This window comes from Vanessa cardui, chromosome 8 (genome assembly GCF_905220365.1).
Source record: "Vanessa cardui chromosome 8, ilVanCard2.1, whole genome shotgun sequence".
Classification (NCBI taxonomy): domain Eukaryota; kingdom Metazoa; phylum Arthropoda; class Insecta; order Lepidoptera; family Nymphalidae; genus Vanessa; species Vanessa cardui.
The window spans coordinates 10,800,075-10,816,426 of record NC_061130.1 but is presented as its reverse complement, the minus strand read 5'-3'; the positions used below and the strand labels follow the sequence as shown (position 1 = coordinate 10,816,426).

Here is a 16,352-nt window from a genome sequence, read left to right as displayed (position 1 = left end):
AAGTGGAAATTGATGAAGATTGGCAGACAAGAAAAAAATACTTTGCACTTTCAATAAATCAACCAATAACGTATCGATTTTTTTATTTTGTTTTAAATTTTGATTACTTGCTGTACTCTACTTTTTCATCATTAATAAATTACCGTGCTTTCATTAATTAGAAAATTGTTCTAAGAGCGTAGAAGGTAATGTTTACACTTATTCAGACTAGCTTCCTTTCAATGACAGTTTCTTACAAGAGGTAGGCTGGGTTTATCACTCGACTCATTAGTCTTGTCATCGCGTCCACTTAGACCACTTACAGCGAGATTCCTTCACAACTTTAATTTATAAAGTAAATTATCATTCATAAAAAAAAATCATCCATCTAATCCAGTTAAAAAATCTGGCCCTTGTACGAGTTTTGTGACAATAAAATATTTTTATTACTGAAAAAGGTTTACAGAGGTGAAAGTTTGCTTTTGTTGGAAGTGCCGTAAAAACACTGCTCTGACAGTTTTCACGATAAAACACCGTTACGGGAGGCGCCCTCGGTCGGTACGTTTTCTACCAAATAAACGTAACTCTCGTGTAATTTAATCGCACCACTAGGTGTTTTACTACTTTACTTACTTTTCTACTGAATTCAAATGTTTATTTTAAAGCACGTAGCTACAAAGTCTACCACGAATTACATTAGCATATAGAGCTGCACAAAGCAAATGTTGTTATTACGTTTGTATATTCGGACGCTCATGTCATAATTAGAGATAATTTATCTTACATTACGAACTTCTGTTGATAATTACGGATGTGTTTCATTTGGCAAAAGCCACTGTCATATTAAGTAAAATAGACATAACATAACATAGCTTCTTCATATTTATCAATATGCTAAACCAATATAAATAAAACTTATATAAGAAGGTGCAATGTTTAAGTTTTAAGTATATAATATTATTATATAAGCGGTTGCGCTTAGGATTTTCACATTTAATTAACAGTATTGACGTTACGATCGTCATTAAAATATTCTTGTATTTGGCTAATAAGAGTTAGGAGTTTTAAGAGTAAAAGGTGCATTTAAAATAAAATTACTCAATAGCAAAGAAAGATACGGAGTGTGAGTTATTCTGCTGTTGTCAATATAATTATGTTTGTATGCGACGGCAGTTGGTATCTAATCTCCACAGGCCTTGAGTCCGTTGTATGTCAACCGACGGTCATTCGCCCGCCCGCCGTGCCTGTTTCTATTTTTACCCGACGTTTGTTTGATATTTATTACAGCGTTTGCAAGTACATACTTTTACAGTTGCGACGATTAAGTTATTGTTTCCAGACATCATGAAAACGAGCGTCACATCGTCTTACTGGCGAGTTGATTTTATGAAAACTTAAAAACTAATTTATTCGAATATAGAATTTTAAAAGACTGATTATTATCAAGTAACTTGAGTAGTTTTATTCCCTTATTATTGACTGAAATGCAAACTATAAATCCATTATAGCTTTCGATGAACTCGACCAGTTTTTATGAAATATCGAATGAATTAAAATGTTATGATTCAATTATTAACATTTATAATTTTAAACCGTTCTGAAACTTAGCTCCGAGGAAACAGACAGATTAATGTACCAATATAATGATTTTATTTTTCCCCGTTTTGGTAACTTTCAACATCCCTTAGGTACCTACTAAATAAAGGCAGACATTTTATTTATTTGTATAGATTTAGAGGTTACGTTTGTACAGGTCGAATAACGAATTACGAAACAGTGAAGAGATTTAGGATAATCTGCTACAATAATTTAAAACATTCTCCTTGCTTTATCGCTTAAACACGACCGGTATTGTCTTGTACAGTCGTTTCGCTCCGCGTCGCGTGACAGCACCTCGTTTGTATACCACCAAGGGAAACTTCATAATTTTCTGTTCCCATGTATTAGTCTCTGTGTAGAACATTTATTGAAAATGCATTATTAGAATATAAAACTACTATGACTGGCATATTACCTAGTGGTAAGTTTTGACGACCATTGGCACTGTGAGAATTATTAACCGTCCCTTAACGTATACATCATCCATGTGTCACTCGGGTCTTGGGAACTAAGATATTATATTAAGATATATATGTCTATAGTTCAGAATCAGAATAAAGAAAGAAATCAGAATACTAATCATTGAGATTTTCTTTTTGTATATTCATTAGTTTCTCTAATTGCCTTCCCAGTTCAAAACATTAGTTAAAGAATATTTAGTTACAGCGTGATTGATAACAGTGACAAGCGAGGCACGTTTTTGCAAAGCAGCATCATTAAATCTACGGTCACTTTTTCTATTTATGGGCTTCGATGTCTACCAACATATTGATCAGACCGGTTAGCTGTACATTCCAAACTTGGCTTATGAATTCATCGTGTAAGCGATTTTCACATCGTCCGTACATGAGCTGATAGAATTTACTTACGTTCGAACATTGCTTTAACAAGCCTTACAAAGCTTTATGAAACTCATTTGAAATTAATTAAATTATTTTGACCAAGAGCAAATAAAACTTGCTAATTTTAGGTTAATATATAAGCTATTTTTTAATAAGCTATTAAAAAATAGTTTTGTATTGTAATACTCAATGCTACTTTTCAAGTATCTATAAATGTTGTAACATAATAAAGGTAATTATTAATTTGAAATATATTTATTTGTAAATAGTTTATCGTTGTAGAAATATATTTCAACTCCTTGGAAAGATGCGGCCGGCGCGCGGTCGTCCGTGTAACTGAATCCGGCTGACTGCGCTTGGCTACCCAATACCCTGCTCAAGGCTTCCCATGTGGATTAGCACCGTGTTTTACTTTTAAATCGTCTTGTCGAGCTCACAACAAGATAATAGCTTTATTATTTTGGCTCCGGCTGATATTGGAATTGATAAATCGGATCTCGCTAAATTGAAAACTTTTCCGATTAGCGAAATGTTTGCGTGGACCGTTACTGATTTATAAAACGATTTTTATTGCCATTGCAGTTTCGTTTTACGTTTTTTTAAATACTAAAATTTGATGTCTAAATTTGTTTCGAATATTGAATTGTTTTAAAAATCTCAAGTCAGGTTTACGTGAAATGGGCATTTCGTTGTCATGTATTTTATATTGTTCAAATACGGCTCAAGATATTACAAATACGTTACGATTTTCTCGACAATCTGTAAATGGTAAGAAATAAGAAAGTAGCCAGCTAATAGATACAATAGGGTTGGATGCCAGTTAAGTCTTGTAGTGCAACTTTCTTGGGCTAGAAAAACTAGTAGTTCGATGATAGCATGATGTGCAATCTCATACTAGTACATATCAATCGTTTCGTAAGACGTCGCTTGACGTAATTAGTTCGTTGATGTGACATACAATTTATTTGAGTCTTTAAACTAACAAAAATGTCAGTAGAGCTGCACCGTTTCGTAACTGGCGCGTGGACTCGCATATTTTCTGCAACCTAAGTTTTCAATTCATTTTATAGCTGCAATAGCTTTAAAAGGCAATCTTAGGAACTTTGCCCAACTACTACAAGATTTCGTGTGCCTCTGAAACGACTTTTTATAATGTTATCGCAAGTATCCACTTGCAGAACATTAAAACCATAATTGGAAATGGTCTGCGATCCGGTTTTTGTAATCATCAGACTGTATTGAATTCAATCTCGATAAAAGTACCTTGTTTGCATATTTTACGAGTTTCGTTAAATATCTTGAAGTTGTAATGAAATAACTTTTATTGATTTATAAATCATTTAAAATTTTATTTTTATAAAACAGGTACATGCAATTCATTTACTTACGAAATCCCAGTGTGCTTTTGGTTAATTTTTATCGCACAATCCCGCTTATCTCAATTCTTCGACACTCCGTCCTGTAAACAAAGTAATTTCACTACGATTTTTAAGCCGTATTGCAATATGAAGCCCACACTGCGCCCACATCGCCGCGTCGCCGGTCTGACTTAAGACACGTACGCATATTATGATTCATTGACTTTACGTTTTAAAAAGGATTACTGTTGATAACTGGAACCAATAATCAGTAAACATTTGAGGAAATAGAAAAATAGTGATTATGTTGTATTACTCACAATTAAATTACATGAAATTAGTTTCATACTTATCACTCTTAAAGGGTCTAAAGCCCAATTACAGATATTTCCTTGTAACCCACGGCGCTTGAAGACCTTTGCATCTAGCAGATCGTAAAGGTAGGTGTGTCGCCTGTCAAACGGCTAAAGAACAAATATTAAGGTGTGAGAGTTATACCAGCGTCGATTATTACAGATTATTGAAGTATAATTCTAGAAATCTATTCAAAAATCCGTTAAGTTTCACGGAAAACACTCTTTTGTGTATTGTTTAAATACTTAAAGATTATTTTTAGTTTATACCGATCGCCTGACGGAAAAAATATACTGATACTCTTGAAGTGACGTGCAAAGTAAAATAAAGTAAACTAATATGTGCAAAGATAAACAAAAGGTACAAAATTATTTTTCAAATGACGAAAATGTATAAAAGAAACTTCACCACTCTGGTAAAACATGCTGTTTTCCAATCATAACAGTGACTTTTCCACGAAATAACAAAGTAGTAAGACAAGTCTTTGCGATTGGTTACTAGAATAGAACTGGAGCGGTCATTGATCTCAGTAGATACTATTATTATCTCGATAACACTAATAATGTTTGGATAAACATGCTTGATTCCGAGCCAAAATTCAATATGCTATTTATTTTAACAATAAATACTAGTTATAATGTGAATGGTGTAGATGTTAATAGGGTTACGTAAGAGTTTGTTGGCATGATCGACAAGCGGCAGTGGTAACCCTGAAGTCGGGCGTGAGGTCGACGCTCGCGCACGTCCCACTTAGAGTGCACGGCTGCGCCTGCGCCGCAACGCTTGCAAATCTCTAGCGCATAGAATCGTAAACTAATGCCGTCATGTTGATTTGTTGCGTTTCTATTCGTAACCTACCAATAAAACTGTATAAGTTCGCTATTGACAAAAACTAAACTAAAATCGTTTTATGACCGATTACAACTTTAAAAAAAAAGTAAGAAAAATAAAATAATACGTCTTTTTGATTTGAGCAGGTTAAGTACTAAAGTTAAAAGTAGTCTTAAACGATATGCGTATGAATGGCGTATATATCTTAACAATTTTTTAACTATAAATCAGCCTTTGTCAAAAGTAATATGCGCTTTAAGGTACAATTACTTGCGTAAATCTTTCTAGATATATCTTATGTCTCTATCTCGTTCCTTATAGGGTCAGATTTAAGTGCTACCTTTAATAACACAAGCGTATCGCGTAATCGAGATCTAATTGCGAGGTGTGGTTTGATATTTTATAGTATAACAAATTATTATAGTACATTAAGATAGAGTCGATAACGCTTGTGTTTATGTTGTTTATTACGAATACCGGATGCTTCTTTACATGTTTATATAATGCAGATTATTAATAAATAATCGCGAAAGTCATAAATTATTCTCAATAAATAATATAATTGTTACGAATTTTGAAATGTACTTATACTCGAAAGAACACATTATTGATGAAGTAAAACCAAAAGAAAAACTATTCAAGCAGCTAAAGTAGGTATTCCAAATGCAGCATGTATATCTAAGTAATTATATTATTTGATGACCTTTTGGTCTTAGGTAAAACTAATCGAAAATTTACCATTGTATATCAACTTTATACCTCCTATTTTTGATGCTACGACACTAAATATAAATACCAGTTCTGATTCTATTGTATGGCGTTGCTAACAAATTGAAAGTACAAAACAAGAATAACTATCATGGAACGTCTCATGACAGTGATTACACGTTTATGACTAAAGAAAACAGCATGCCAAAGGTTAACAGGAATTTCCTTGCCGTGGCATGTGTCTTCAAGCATTAATAAAACTAAATTATCAGTGCCTACGTGACCTACCTACACGTTGCTCATATTATGATAGGTACGGTTATGGCGAGGGAATATATTAAACAAACTGCGTTTCTAGTCTGATGACAATGTATTATTGTAAACTATTATAAGTACTGGGTATTTTATGTACCTTATTACTGTTGGCAGTACTTTACAATGCGACTTAATTGAACAGTCGATTGTTTATCAACTCGGCTTGTTTATAATTTATTCAAATCAACACTCGCCTTGTATTTATTTCCGACGCTAACTCGATACTACCTGTGTATTTATAGATGCAATTTTGCCACTACCCTACTTACATTCGTTGACTCTAGAGAAGAGGTCTGCAACGTTGGTTGCAAAAGTTTTCTACAAGGTTTGGTCTCATTCATTTGAATAGATTAATTAAATTTTAACATTTTACAAATTCGAAAGCTTTGTTAAGTGAATGAGATTCACGGTAATGATTTTAGATGTCGGAGATTTGTAGAGGAATATTTTTAAGTAGAAACGGGAATGGAGACGATTGCCGGCGCGCCATTAGCCGTATTGTTATTGCCAGCATTCGAGTAATGAAGCGCTCGTTTTCGACTCTAATATTACCGCTTTGCTCCCTCGCTATCACGGACTAGCTCCATTCTGTCACGTACCGTCGCTCTTCGGTCTGTATGTATAATTTTAATTTCATTCTGTCAATCTCGTTGCTTTATCTAAGAACATAAAATCGACGTTTAATATTAAAAATACCGTTGCAAATCTCTCTAAATTTTGTTATTTTCAATGAAATAGAGTGAATTGCGAATATTGAAATTTAGTATGTCTATTTTAGTCGACGTGCAAAAATTCAGCACGCTTGTTTTTCCAATTCGAACTTGCTCGGTGCCATTTTTCCAGCCATTGCGTCGAACAATCGCCAGCCACGAGTGCTCTGAAGGACTATTTACATGAAAAGTCAGTGAAATATTCACATCAATTGTCGATTGTCACGTCTTATTGAGATATTCCAACTTTCTCTGACGCGGGTTGTGCATATAATTTAAATAATGAGACGCCTGCCATTGTACTACACCGCAGCTCACGAACTCCAAATATTGATTACTCATTCTTTGTATCAGTTCGAGGTGTGAATATTGCGTCGATAAGGCGCACGCGATCGTGGAACAACCGGGAACGTTTTGACACTTTCGCCCATGAAATCGTAACGCTCAGCTAGGTGAAGTTCAAGACTATTTATAAAGCGGCCGAGTCCTTACTCGGCGTTTATTGATCGTTTACGGACGCACGCACCCCGACGCATTACGGTAGGTTAGTATGCCCGCGGCTCCGCTCGTAGCTCCCGGAACCCGCCGAAAGCAGCCGAAATTTTACATCCCCGGCCGTTATTGATCGGACTTGACATTGAAATCGTAATAGACGCAAACAGCTGGGAGGTGAGGGTAGGGTGCGTACCGGGCCCTCCTCACGCGACCCTCACCGACCCGCCAGATTTTTTGCGAGCGAAAGTCGGCAAAATGCGGTTAGCTCCATTAAAGCAATTTAATTACTCGTAGATATAGCTAAAACAAACGAATTGTAGTAAAGGCCAATTTAAGATATTCATCGACTGCAATGAAGTTGAACGTCCTTAATGTCTAGTAATTATGCACGAGAGCCCTAAGACGGGCGATGTGGCGTTCTAAAATCTCATTTATATTCAGTGTGGTCGGAGTTTGAATGTTATCTAAAATCCGTGTTTAGGTGTCGGGCGGGATTGGTCTAATCTCGAAACTAAACACATTGTTAAGTTAACTTAAGCTTTGTCCTGGAGCCGGTTCTTCGATCCCATATTAGATCATAATATAAATTCTTAAACTTGCTCGATTTCGCTCTCCCTATTACTAAGATTGTTATTATTTAATAACTTTCTATGGTATTATTTCTTATCGATTCTGAATAGGTATATAAATTATTTTTTTAAATAAACGAATTAATATTAAATATGCATGGAGAGTGTTAGGTCGCTTCGGCTCGATGGTAAAACCATCCATAAATGACATCGCACACTGGGGACGTGTGAGTATCGAACAAGTGTAGAGGGTAGCAAACTTATGACGTCATACTTTAAATAAATACGCGTAGGATGTTAAAAACTAATCCCGTTTCAAATTGCAAGTATTGAGCGTGACGTCATCAGTAAATGACCAACGATGGAATAATTGACGAATTATATAGGTGTAAACATTAGGATACTCAATAGTTAATTAAATCATACCTACACTTGACTCCGAACTGCATTAGTACGATATATCTTATCAGTTCAAATTACCGTTCACATGTTTCTTTTCTGCGTCAAGTACGAACTGACATTTGTTTCCTGTTGTAACTTGTCTTTTTTCCTTTATGTCAGTCTAATTGCTACTTTCATTGATATAGCAAATGACTGGTTTTCGTTAGATAAAAAAGCTATTTACTTAATTTCTGTTACATTTACCAAAGTCATGTTACGTGTAGCTTTCTTTTCAAAATTGTTAGTAGACGATATTATCTTAATACGACCGAGTAACTACAACTAATATTTCAATTTAAACTCAGTAGTGTATAAATATAGATTTCTATATACATTAATAATATGATTACTAATACAATGCAATATACAGTTTATATATTACAGGGGTATGCGAAAATTTAATAGCAATAAATTATCTCTAGATGCTATTGTGCTTGACGCAATAGACTGCTATTTAATTAAGACTGCTATGCCGAATGCATCGTCCAGACGGGAATTAATTATACCAAATGTTTTTTTTTTATTTAAACGTAAGCGAACTTAAGAAATTGAGTGAGCTGATATGGCCTAGTGGTTAGAACGCGTGCATCTTAACCGATGATTGCGGGATCAAACCCAGGCAAGCACCATTATGTATATGTGCTTAATTTGTCTTTATAATTCATCTCGTGCTCGGCGGTGAAGGAAAAGATCGTGAGGAAACCTGTAGGTATGTGTCTAATTTCATAGAAATTCTGTCACATGTGTATTCCACCAACTCGCATTGGAACAGCTTGGTGGATTATGTTCCAAAATCTTCTCCTCAAAGGGAGAGGATTCCTTTACCCAGCTGTGGGAAATTTACAGGCTGTTGTTGTTGAACTTAAGAAATAAATACAGGCAAAAAACACCTTTTATTAAGCGCATTGTATTTTTTCTAACAGATATTCCCACGCTGAAATCTAAACACATTAAACAAACAAGGTTATATAATTTACTTGCCATGAAATAAATCCGAACAAGACAACATAACGAAGCAATTATGTCCAATAAAAAGTAATGTTGATGAATTGAAGCAATTTTATAGCAATATTAAGCTATTATATCAAAAACTCATGGATGAAATTGTTTACCTGAAAAAAACATGTTTTATTAATTTTTTTTTTTAACTTATTCGCATAAATTTTCAAAAACCATAAAAGAGTTAAGAAACCTTAAAAGCAATAAGCTCTTAACATAACATCAAAGGGAATCAAAGTAAGGAAAGCTGTAGACACACTGAGCTATTTCCAAGCGAGCACTGAGCAGGCTGCTCAACTTATTCCATCAGTAGAAACTATTTCAAGTAAAAAAATCATAAATAGAAAATGCGCTGTGGCTTATCCGATGAATTCTATAGAATCACGACACCTCTGAGTTAAATAAGTGATCACCGGTCGGCGACGTGAGCAGAAATCGAAACGACGCGCTATCGCCACCTGGGGTTTCAGCAATCCTCTTATATAACGTTCAATTTACAGCGATCGAAAAATTTTCGTAAAATTAAAAAAATATTTAAGGGAAATAGCTAGTACTATATCAACTAAATTATGAGTAACAATTGGGCAATTTCAAAATGCGAAAGCAAAGGTCGATAGATTGGCTGTGGCGCGACGGGCGGCGGGCTAGCCCACTAATCGATCGCTGTCTGTGTGCACACAGCTTGCTGGCTGCTGCACTCCTGCCCGCGCCCTGTCATTTGTCTCGCTCGTGGTCGCGCCATTGCCAATAATCCATCCTTCTCGCTTCGTTATTCATCGTCCCTAACCACCCGGTAGTCGTTGCCTCCCGGTGTCCTCCCGTATTTAGACACTGCACTATCTAATTTATGTTTTAAATTGTACGCTTTTAAAGTAGTCCTCGCTGTGGGACGGTAACGGCTATATCTAGTGTTATCGTTATGAGGGATACCTAATTGGCTATATCATGAAAAATTTGTCTAGCACCGTTGTTTCAAGTTTAGACAGCACCTGATATAAATGGATCGTAATTTTCGCGATGCACTCATTTTCAACTTACCTACAGTAGCTTAATATAATGTGAATTTATTCCTCACTTAACTCTAATTTATTAATATCCAAAGGCTCCCTTTAAACGTGTTTTGTCTACTTTCAATTGTTTGTAGGCCTTGACGTAAGTTCTAACTAGCTTAGGAATAGCACAGTGGCATTTGGTATCGGTAAGTGCGCCTGCGCAGCCCGCTTACATAACACACCTGCCATATCGGGCTGAACCTCGCGCTCACTCGCCCATTCTATGAATTACTTATAGGTCATAGACCTTATGTATTATTTCATTCCACTTGGCATGCGATGCAGTGCACTGGTGACTGGATTTTCTTAAGTCGAAAATACAATTTGCAATATCCATAATAGTATTTTATATACGTTCAAAATGTAATTCATAGAAATACTTGGTCCAACGCAGTTATAATAAGAGACATAACATTTAGCGGCGTTGTTAAAAATTGTAAAAACCTTGTCTCTCTTTCGGCGCATTTAATGTTGATACCGAACGGAGTTTTTTTTTTTCGTTTTTGTCTTTAAATCCTTTAACATCCCTAAGGAACCGACCGCGGATAAAGGGGACTGCCTACTTTAAACAGTACGAGCACTCCTCTCAACGACTGTGCCAACACCCCGATAAAAATTTAAACACGCTTTCACGCTTCATCTTGTTAAAAACTGAATTACTTTGTAGAACACTTTGAACAACATTTAGATCTACGGGTGAAAAGTTAAATAATTATGCGATAAGATTTTTAATGCCTTCGTTTTTCTAGTATTTTCGTGTTTAATTTATACTAGGAAATCAGAAATTTGAAGACCATAATACATAAAAATGATCATAAAATTTACATGAAGTTTAATGCCCTCTAATTTCACAGCGAACTAATGAGTTCTCGTAACAAATGGAAGCAACCGATCATTTGTAAATTGCATGTTTACGTATATAATGCTAAAAACTAGATCCAATCTTATATAAGTAATTTTGGTGTAATATGATTCCTTCGTGCTTGACAGTTAATAGTAATTATTTGTAACTGCGGTCGACCGGTGTCTATTTAACGATACTCAAATCTATTTCGTTATGACATGCTACAGCCATATTGCGTGTTTACGCGACGATGCTGTTTAAATTTGAAATAACATGAATTATATCGCCTTAAAATTGTATTTAAAAAACAAATTCTCGCGGTCGGCGGATATTTTTTTTAATAACATGTTTATTCAGCGATTTATTTAATGATATCTGTTATTGCGTAATAAACGACTGTGTATTCTGGATAGTTTACTGTAAATCAGTTTACTATTTATGTATCAATGAAAATAACTATAAAGGCTTTAAAGCTGTAAAACTGTAAAGTTCAGCAGTCTTAACATTGCGTCCTAATTCATTGTCACCTTTTAACTTTAACAAGCTGAAAAATATTAGACAATGATAAATTTGCAAACAAAACCTGCAAAGTTATTTACGATACATTTAAAAAAATTGCAAATTCAGAATTTCGCTAAAATTCACAATTTCTTTTCTCTGTAATGAGCATTCTAGAAAGTTGCTTGCACGCATGCGCTTGCACCTAAATGTTATCTATTTCACGGGTATTACTTAAATGGATAACTATTGAAGTTTTTATCTGAGAACACACATCGGTCCCGAGTATTTCCAACGATAATGCGAGTTACATAACACTTCGGTTTATTATGGTACAATGACCGATAGAAATCTTAGGGCGTAGTTTACCTTGTGATCGCTATGTACTATATGTATATAACGGGTTTCAAATTAGATTCAATACATAGACACTTAATGAACTCTAACATATATACACACAAGTATAACATAGTCTCGCAATAAGGGCTGACAATGGTGAAATAAAATATGTTTTATTATATAAAATATGTACGTATACGTATATAGGTCTTAAGTACTGACTTTTCAGGTGCTTAATTTGTGTTTATATTTCATATCGCGCTCGGCGGTAAAGGAAAACAACGCGAGGAAACCTGCATGTGCCGACGAAAACGAGGTTTCAACGATATTCTTCACACCTGAATCTGAAACTTAAGACAAAAGTATTGTAGGGTGGATCGCCATTTTTAGTGTTTAAGCTTCATTAGTAAACGACAGCAGTGTTTTACGTATATCTCCCATTTAGTACACGGCTAGTTACTTAACAAATTTTATTGTAGTTGATATTTTAATTCACACAAATATTTCAGATAAAGGAGAACACATTAAACAGCCTTACTAATAATATGAACGATATGTTAATATAACTTGTAATCACCCCGTCGAAATATGTTTCGTATAAAATATACAGTTTCGTAATAATCGTTCAACAACTAATATTATAATCATTTAAATCCATTAATAATATATAGCAACCCTAAATTAGAGCTCCACCTGCCAATCACGTTTTTTGTGTCGCATATTGGCAACGGTTACATTAATAAAGGGCGCACTAGAACAACTTGTAGTATGTTATGCAAGGACCGTACGGTGGGCAAAATTATTTCGTTTAGTTCTTATCGCCTTTGCATAAGGTATTCGACTTATTAGTGTGTTACTTAAGTTGTGTACTGTATGTGTTTATTATGTTCGCCTTGAAGCGGACGTTATCCTCTATACGAATACGATACTTGGCTTATCGTATGCGTACCTTTACCTACGCTCGTATAATGAATTAGTTATACTATTTGCACACTTAAGTAGGTACTAATAAATATAACTGTCATGTTTTTTTGTATGTTTGTGTGTGTGTTTTTTTAACAATTGTAATTGTGTATCTTATTCGGTTCTTGTCTAATCAAAGAACTCAAAGTTTAATGGGAGTTTATTTTTTTGTGCTCTGAAAAATGTTGTTTACATAAACTTATCATCCTAAATATGAACAAAGGGGTCTATTTTGGCATTACGAAATTCCGCGATGTTACTGTAGGGTGTTAATCAAACAAATATTTTAAAAATAAGTTTAATGTTGCTCTATTCAATGTTAGACACTCTCACTCTTCTTATCAACTGAATTAAAATATCCGCGGTCAGAAATTAGACATAAAATAATCATTATACTCTGTATATGACAGTTTTCAGTAACAGACAGCGGTCGCTAACAAGGTATGCTAATATGCAAATTGCATTCTTACAACTACGCATCGACTTCACTCAAATAAAAGCCACCATTGGTCATTATTTTGGCATTATGTATGTTCATCTGTTCCCGCACATCTTTTCAAATTATTATTTGACTAATGAAGTACTGTTAGAATTCACTTAAAGTCTGTTTTTTATAAGCTATATACAGCCAGACGAAGTTCAGTAAGTCTTAGAGATCCACCTCGTCCTAAGATTTGTTTACTTAACAATACATTTTAAGACATCTTTTTTTTTGACACACGACTATCTATCAATGGATATTCAATGGAACGTCACTGCACATATGCAATAAATTAAAAAAAAAACATTTATTTTTATGACAAGATAAATAATTGAAAGTGACTTTTCCGTAGTCGGGTTAAACGTAGATTTACGGGGCAACTTAAATTGCGCGATTTAAAAGACAGTTATAAAAGCTAACAATACCTACTAACTTGTTTACATTGCCTGTGATCTCATTCCACGATAACACTGTTTTTAATGTCACGCACATTCCATTTTATTATTAAATTGCAAAACTATAAATAGATTGCTATTAATGTTAACGTCGTGTTCAATTATCGTGACTATCGACTTATTTCATTTTCAAGCATTCGATCAAAATATGGTAATATTTATCGATATCATTTTATCGAGCTTTTGATGTACTCGTAACAACCCTTTAAGCTGACAATTAATCTCTAGATATACCTATAACGCATTTATAATTTTTAAAACGATTTATTAATACATTTTGATACCCTGCTTAGTATAATCTAAATAAATTTATAAAACATGACTCACTGAGGGTAAGGCTTAAAATACGAAAACATACGATAATTCCCATTAACATAGTTTTAATTCTTAATATTACCTAACAAACATTTTATTTTTAAAAGCGGTGGATTTAAAACCAATCAACATTAATCTTACGCGATCGTAGCCTGTAGGTATTTCTTCCAACGCAGCCAGACCAGAATTAATTATAAAAATAAAAAATAAATTTGTTCTTTCTGTTCGAAATTTAAATTATAAACAAACCGAGTTATCTCAATTATTTAATTCGTCTATAGATTTCATAGATATGATTATCATGTATTATTATTTAAGGTATTGTGTAGATTTTATCAAGTACGATTTTTTATTTTATCTTATACAAGATAACGTTTATTATTCAATATAAACAACAAAATGTCTGATAAAAATGTCATATGTAAATTGCATAACTTGTGATAAAATAAATGTAGTATATATATATAGATAAGAAATCTTTAAATAAAACGTCAAAGATAATTTAATGAAATAAATAGACAATATTATAATAACAAAAAACTCTTATGCAGTTTCAATATTGCAAAAGGTATTTAACTGATAACACCTTTTTATTACATAGGATGTTTTAAATAACTTTCAATTTTAAAACAATGTATATATGTATGTATATATGCTTAAATAAAAAATGAAACAAACATTTGACAGTTAATAAACTGACATAAAGACTTAAAAAAACACTTTCGTTGGTATAAATATAATCCAACGATTTCTTACATCACATAACTTAGCTTCAATTATGAAAATAGAATAGTTTATTTATAATATGCAAATGATTATAGGGCTTGTTAATTCTAAACGCGGCACTCGTACAATGCAACATCGACTCAATGACGGTTGCAACACTAGGACGAAACGAATACAAACGTCGGCGCTTTAAATCGTTTCGTCAGTGTTTTACTCGTGTACAGAGCGCCACAAAACGTCAGTCGAACACGAAAACAATATAATACATAGTACATTTTGGAACCAAGCGAATATAAAGCGAAGACATGTACCATCAAGAACATTATCAGATGAATATTCGTAATAGTTTGTTTTTTACTGAAAATAGTTTTGAGAAGCTTTAAAAGATGATTGCTTTGGTGGATTACATGGAGAATAATTTAATTACATGTATGTATTAAGTACGTGAAATCTTAGTGATGGTTTGGAGTTTGAGCCATTGGGCCAGCATGGCTATATAAATATTGTATTTCATTTGCTGCAATATTGTAACAAATGATACGTGAAACGGTAAACCAATAAAAGTAAACTTATCAACCAATAATGCGGACAATTATATGTTTACCATGTTATTTTTGCGACTTTGTTCGAGAGATATTAAATAATGTGAATTGTTCGAAATCGAGACATTATCTTTTAAATTTAAATTCTGATTTCAAAAAGGAATAGTAACGATTTACACATAAAAATATATCACACAATTCACATATCTTTGTTTTAATATACATTACATAATAAACGACTTAATTTTTACAATATCATATTTCAAACTAAGAATAAGGCTACTTGATTTGTTTTGAATTTAGTTAGTTAGCCTGTATTAAGTTGATATCTTGTTTATTTTCACTCTTATCGTTATTTTAACTTTTATTTTCGTTCCAGTGATAATTACTCACAAGGCTGTTTGTTGGCAACTTTGCAAAACATCGTTGATAACTTGCGTGGAGGTGACACAACTAAGTGCAGGGTTATCGCTGCTCGGTCGGTTTATACTCGTATCGAGAATGATAACGTAATCAATGGTTTATATAATTTCTCATGTCATGCATTTAGGTACATAATTGACAATAAATTTTAAATCCAGAACCTCCAAACTAAAACTCACGACGTATATGTAAATAAAGATAACTTTTACTGGCAAGCAGTGGTCGAAATGTTAGTTAAATTTGGAAAAAAAAATCATTTTATGCAGATTTTTAATTTTTCAAAGAATTTGGTATGTGAAAAAACAAGAGGCTTTTTTTACTATGTTTGTAGGTATGTATTTTTTTACATTTTACGTTGGCTTTTAAGCTAATAATTCTTATCTAGATAAATAAAAAGCGCAAATATCATAAATGTAAACTGTACACTAATATTGTTAAAATCACATGCAAATATATTTTTAAAAAAATCTTATTAGGTACATTTTCATTATTTGCAATGCAAAACAAACATCAA

The 16,352-nt window shown here is 33.5% G+C and overlaps 1 protein-coding gene across 1 annotated transcript in view; it reads left to right on the top strand.

The window, feature by feature from the left end:
* Window positions 1-16,352, top strand: part of LOC124531703 (headcase protein) — a 43,949-nt gene that overhangs the window by 19,750 nt on the left and 7,847 nt on the right. The window lies entirely within an intron of this gene.